The sequence below is a fragment of the Salvelinus fontinalis genome, unplaced genomic scaffold, assembly GCF_029448725.1.
Source record: "Salvelinus fontinalis isolate EN_2023a unplaced genomic scaffold, ASM2944872v1 scaffold_2506, whole genome shotgun sequence".
Lineage (NCBI taxonomy): Eukaryota > Metazoa > Chordata > Actinopteri > Salmoniformes > Salmonidae > Salvelinus > Salvelinus fontinalis.
In genome coordinates, this window is record NW_026602715.1 from 5,957 (window position 1) to 12,387 (window position 6,431).

A 6,431-nucleotide genomic window follows, 5' to 3' on the forward strand; every position below is an offset into this window, starting at 1 on the left:
AGTAAAGGCCGCTTGGCCTACCTTTCCCAATGATGAGTAAAGGCCGCTTGGCCTACCTTTCCCAATGACGAGTAAAGGTCGTTTGGCCTACCTTTCCCAATGATGAGTAAAGGGCGTTTGGCCTACCTTTCCCAATGATAAGTAAAGGCCGTTTGGCCTACCTTTCCCAATGATAAGTAAATGCCGTTTGGCTTACCTTTCCCAATGATAAGTAAAGGACGTTTGGCCTACCTTTCCCAATGATGAGTAAAGTCCGTTTGGCCTACCTTTCCCAATGATAAGTAAAGGCCGCTTGGCCTACCTTTCCCAATGATGAGTAAACTTGAGTGTATGCATTATAGATATGGGCTTCATAGAAATTGTTACAAAGTGTTCTCTGTTCATCTTATCCATCCAGGTTCTGCCGGGGTAGGCCGTCATAGCCAGCAGCATACCACCCTGCATACCACTGCTGGCTTGCGTCTGAAGCTAAGCAGGGTTGGTCCTGGTCAGTCCCTGGATGGGAGACCAGATGCTGCTGGAAGTGGTGTTGGAGGGCCAGTAGGAGGCACTCTTTCCTCTGGTCTAAAAATTATCCCAATGCCCCAGGGCAGTGATTGGGGACACTGTCCTGTATAGGGTGCCGTCTTTCGGATGGGACGTTAAACGGGTGTCCTGACTCTCTGAGGTCATTAAAGATCCCATGGCACTTATCGTAAGAGTAGGGGTGTTAGCCCCGGTGTCCTGGCTAAATTCCCAATCTGGCCCTCAAACCATCATGGTCACCTAATAATCCCCAGTTTACAATTGGCTCATTCATCCCCCTCCTCTCCCCTGTAACTATTCCCCAGGTCGTTGCTGCAAATGAGAACGTGTTCTCAGTCAACTTACCTGGTAAAATAACGGTAAAATAAAATAAATAAATAAATTGTAAATAACAATTTGTTCTTAACTGACTTGCCTAGTTAAATGAAGGATAAATAAAATAAAACATATAATAAGTGCTTCACTATAAATACGTTTGACTATGTGGTTTGAAGTACTTTACCATTATCTTGCACAAACAGTAAGACTACTATAGACAGAAATCAATGCAGTAATGTTTTATTAAATAAAGGCTCTGATTAAAATAGTAATAAAATCAGGCATTTGGCTAATTCTTCTTCCCAAAAGCTCCTCTGAATGGTTTGGAGATGGCTCTGGAGATAGCTCGTAACACCCTGACTAAGAGAGGGCGTTTACAGGACTGGCACTCCTGGGGAGCAGGGGCCAGTGTGGTTGTCAGGTCCTCCTTGGGTGGGGAAGTGGATGGAACCTCTGGAACCTCACACTCAGCATCTGTGATAAGAATATTTCATAATCAGAAAATGAACGTGTGTGTTTGTCTGTCCGTCTGCCTGTCTATCCGTCTGTCTGTCTGTCTGCCTGTCTGTCCACCTGTATCTGTAGTCACTGTTTTAACAAGCTGGCCATAGGGTGATACATCAATATGACATTATCGATGCTTATCCCTTACTCTGTGAAATACGAGTCTCTCTGAGACATTTGGTAGGCAGCGCATCCTGTTCAGGGTGGCTCTTCGGTTCCCCTTTTGTCTTGAACAGCTGTTGACAAAACACATCAGGACAACTGAGCCTGTGTAAAATATATGGCATGCATCCCAAAAGGCACCCTATTGGCTACGTAAGGCACTACTTTTGACATGGGCCCATAGTGCTCTGGTCAAAAGTAGTGCACTATATAGGGAATAGGGTGCAATTTGGGACACAGGCATTGCCTCTCTCCCATGTGTATTAGGATTGTATTACAGCGGCCTCACTCAACCTCCTAAAGACAATGACAACAGCATTGTTCTAATGCTGAGAGACAATAGGGGTGTAGTGAATCTCTAGGGTACATTTCAGCCCCAGAGCCCCCTACCTTCATCCTGATCTTTGAAATCTGTGTTGGGTTCATGTTGCTCAACATTCGAATAGCAATTTGGCCTAGAACGTGTAGAACAGCTGTGTTGCTGTAGAATACCCAACTGTTTCTTTGTTATCTCTCTAGAGTATTTCGAGACTAATGACGTAGAATCCCAAGCTTCTCCAAACCATGGTAGGTCTCCGGCAAATGATACCCTGTCCTCTGACGACGCTACCTCTGAAGCTGCCACTGGCCCGTCTGACGACGCTACCTCTGAAGCTGCCACTGGCCCGTCTGACGACGCTACCTCTGAAGCCGCGACCGGCCCGTCTGACGACGCGGCCTCTGAAGCTGCCGCGACCGGCCCGTCTGACGACGCTGCCTCTGAAGCTGCCGCGACCGGCCCGTCTGACGACGCGGCCTCTGAAGCTGCCGCGACCGGCCCGTCTGACCATGCAATTGAGGAACTGTTGACTTCTGCATCTGAGCCCCCGTTGACCACAAACATGGATATCTGATGTGGGACATGGTGCTCGGGGTCCATGCAAGAGTTCATGGGTTTTCTAGTCCAGGTTGTGTGTGTAACTGCATTTTCTTGTTTTGGCTCAATTAAACGCTAACTGTAATACTTGTGTCCTCAGTATTGTTTTGACGGTTCCTACTTTGTGTTGAGGTCTATGACCTGACTGGGGTAATGTCAACATTTATTTTGCATTATGACCATGCTTTGGCATCAGCAATATGTCTACTTTGACCCCTGTGCTTAAATTACCATTTGACTTAAGCTACATTTGGTCAAATTATGCTAGTAGCATCACATGATGTGGAATGGGTTCTAGTTCATTTAAACTTGATGGTTGTGGAACTGAGTGTTTGGGATTTGTACATATGAGGCTGTTGCTAGAATTGGGTTTAATGGTGTCAGTGCTAACTAATATCACGGTTGTCAACTTGCATTTAAATGACTCTGCTGGGTGTCTTCTCTCTAACTGACTTGGTTTCCTATTAGTTAATAATTACATGTAAAACCAGCTCTGGTATCATTAGCACATCGTTTTGGCGGTTGGTCTTCATATCCCAGTTCTAATCCAAACTTTCAGGTTAAATTCAGGCTGTCCCTCACGTCTAGATCCAGCAGAGACTGAACCAGGACCTCCATAGCATGGTGGTACGCCTGACTAGATATACAGTTCTAGACCAGAGTCTTTCAATCGGGAGCCCATTTTTGTTCCCGCCCAGCATCAACATCTGAGGTCCCTGCCAAGCGTGGGATTGAGAAACAAACCTGGAGGTTGATTAACTCAAATGGCAAAATAAGGAAATCATCACTGTGTAGAATATGCATGTATTTCTCACTAATCAGGAATAGATAGGAATTTGTGAATCTCTCTGGACAGTCAACTTCCTGTGGTAAATCAACACCATGCCTGCATCCCAGATAACTACATAGGGAATAGGGTGCTAACTACTTTTGATCAGGGCCTATAAGGATCTGGTTAAAAGTAGTGTACTAAATAGGGTACCAATTGTCATATGGAGACCACTACAGGAGCAGGTAGGCTTTACTCACAGCGAGGTGTAGAGGGCTGATGGGAGCTCTGACATCAAAGTCGTTTAGCATGTCTGTCCCTGAGGTTTCAATTAGTTGAGGAAAGACAAGGACAGCCAGTTCAGACTTGTAACATATTTACTTTGAAGGTTAGTCTAGTAGCATGTGAAACATGGTAAATCTGTGACCAGCGCCTGCAGACATACTGGGGTGTTGCATCCATACCTTAAACAAGCAAGTGTGAGAAAGTTACCAACTGGCACTTACATCTAAAGGTGTTTCACTTGCAATCTGGAAAAAGAACATCAAGAGTGACAATGCGTCCACGACAAACATGCAGCCACACCTTAAAACCTACTGTTGGGTTCTGAGAATATGAAATATACTAATTCATGTCACTGAGGGAGAGAGCTTAATGTATAACGGGGGTGTCTTGTATATTGGGGGTGTCTTACTAATTGCCTATAATTTCCACCTTTTGTCTATTCCATTTGCACAACAGCATGTGAAATTTATTGTCAATCAGTGTTGCTTCCTAAGTGGACAGTTTGATTTCACAGAAGTGTGATTGACTTGGAGTTACATTGTGTTTAAGTGTTCCCTTTATTTTTTTGAGCAGTGTATAACGTTTACATTGTCAGGATATGTTATTGTTAGCCATCTGGGATCCTCTGGGATTTTTTGTTTATTTCACCTTTATTTAACCAGGTAAGCTAGTTGAGAACAAGTTCTCATTTACAACTGCGACCTGGCCAAGAGAAAGCAAAGCAGTGCGACACAAACAACACAGAGTTACACATGGAATAAACAAGCGTACAGTCAATAACACAATAGAAAAAAAGAAAGTCTATACAGGTGTGCAAATGGCGTGAGGAGGTAAGGCAATAAATAGGCCATAGTTTCAAAGTAATAAACATTTTGCAGACTAACACTGGAGTGATAGATGAGCAAGTAGTGATACTGGTGTGCAAAAGAGCAGTAAAGTAAATAAAAACAATATGGGGATGAGGTGGGTAGATTGGGGTGGGCTATTTACAGATGAACTATGTATAGCTGCAGTGATCGGTTAGCTGCTCAGATAGCTGATATTTAAAGTTAGTGAGTGAAATGTAAGTCTCCAGCTTCTGCGATTTTTGCAATTCGTTCCAGTCACTGGCAGCAGAGAACTGGAAGGAAAGGCGGCCAAAAGAGGTGTTGGCTTTGGGGATGACCAGTGAGATATACCTGCTGGAGCGCGTGCTACAGGTGGGTGTTGTTATCGTGACCAGTGAGCTGAGATAAGGCGGAGCTTTACCTAGCATAGACTTATAGATGACCTGGAGCCAGTGGGTCTGGCGACGAATATGTAGCGAGGGCCAGCCGACAAGAGCATACAGGTCGTAGTGGTGGGTGGTATTAGGGGCTTTGGTAACAACACGGATGGCACTGTGATAGACTGCATCCAGTTTGCTGAGTAGAGTATTGGAAGCTATTTTGTAGATGACATCGCCAAAGTCGAGGATTGGTAGGATAGTCAGTTTTACTAGGGTAAGTTTGGCGGCGTGAGTGGAGGCTTTGTTGCGAAATAGAAAGCCGATTCTAGATTTGATTTTGGATTGGAGATGTTTGATTTGAGTTTGGAAGGAAAGTTTAATCTAGCCAGACACCTTGGTATTTGTAGTTGTCCACGTATTCTAGGTCAGAACCGTCCAGAGTAGTGATGCTAGTCGGGCGGGCGGGCGCGGGCAGCGAACGGTTGAAAAGCATGCATTTGGTTTTACTAGCGTTTAAGAGCAGTTGGAGGCCATGGAAGGAGCGTTGGTGTTTAATTACAGCAGATACCTACCGGTAGCTCAAAAGTTGGAGCCAATTTTGTTGCTGTATTAACTGCATATAAAGGTTGCGTGTACGTGCCTTTTTATTTCATGGCGACTAAGTACGGTTTGCTACGACGCACACCCTGAGCGTTCATCATGCGGCTAGAGAAGGCCTGTATGAACAGACTTCCTCAAGCTTCTCATAGAAATTTACCAGTTTCTTCCAATGGTTTATCCCATGTAAATCGGAGTGGGTGGGAAATCCTGGTCAAACTGTTCCTGCCCAAACCCTAGGTTAGCAGCGCTACAAGCAACTCTGGGAGAGCCTGGACCTGATAGCAACCTGCCAGCTAAGACAGGTTAGCATTGACTTATTTTAACCTGAAAGTTTGGATTGGCACTGGGATATGAAGACAACCCGCCAAAACGATGGGCTAGTGATACGAGAGCTGGTTTTATATTTAAGCATTCACTAATAGGAAACCAAGTCAGTTACGAGAGAAGACACCCAGCAGTGTCATTTAAATGCAAGTTGACAACCGTGATATTAGTTGGCACTGACACCATTAAACCCGATTCTAGCAGCCTCATATGTACCAACCCCAAAAACTCAGTTCCACAAACATCAAGTTTAAATGAACAAGAACCCATTCCACATCATGTGATGCTACTAGCATGATTTGACCAAATGTAGCTTAAGTCAAATGGTAGTTTAAGCACAGGGGTCAAAGTAGACATATATTGCTGATGCCAAAGCATGGTTATAATGCAAAATAAATGTTGCCATCACCAGTTACTCATGTCAGGTCAAAGACCTCAACTCCAAGTCAGAACCGTCAAAACAATACTGAGGACACAATTATTACAGTTAGCGTTTAATTGATGCCAAAACAAGAAAATGCAGTTACACACACAACCTGGACTAGAAAACCCATGAACACTTGCATGGACCCCGAGCACCATGTCCCACGTCAGATATCCATGTTTGTGGTCAACGGGGGCTGAGATGCAGAAGTCCACAGTTCCTCAATGGCATGGTCAGACGGGCCAGTGGCAGCTGCAGAGGTAGCGTCGTCAGACGGGCCAGTGGCAGCTTCAGAGGTAGCGTCGTCAGACGGGCCAGTGGCAGCTTCAGAGGTAGCGTCGTCAGACGGGCCAGTGGCAGCTTCAGAGGTAGCGTCGTCAGACGGGCCAGTGGCAGC

The 6,431-nt window shown here is 45.1% G+C and overlaps 1 long non-coding RNA gene across 1 annotated transcript; it reads right to left on the reverse strand.

Moving 5' to 3' along the window:
• Positions 1–1,067: 1,067 nt before the first annotated feature.
• Positions 1,068–1,586, reverse strand: LOC129850928 (uncharacterized). The gene is made up of 2 exons (XR_008758897.1): positions 1,496–1,586; positions 1,068–1,317 (listed from the first exon to the last, which is right to left on the reverse strand). It is a non-coding gene; the product is annotated as an uncharacterized LOC129850928 (long non-coding RNA).
• Between the last annotated feature and the right edge of the window lie 4,845 nt (positions 1,587–6,431).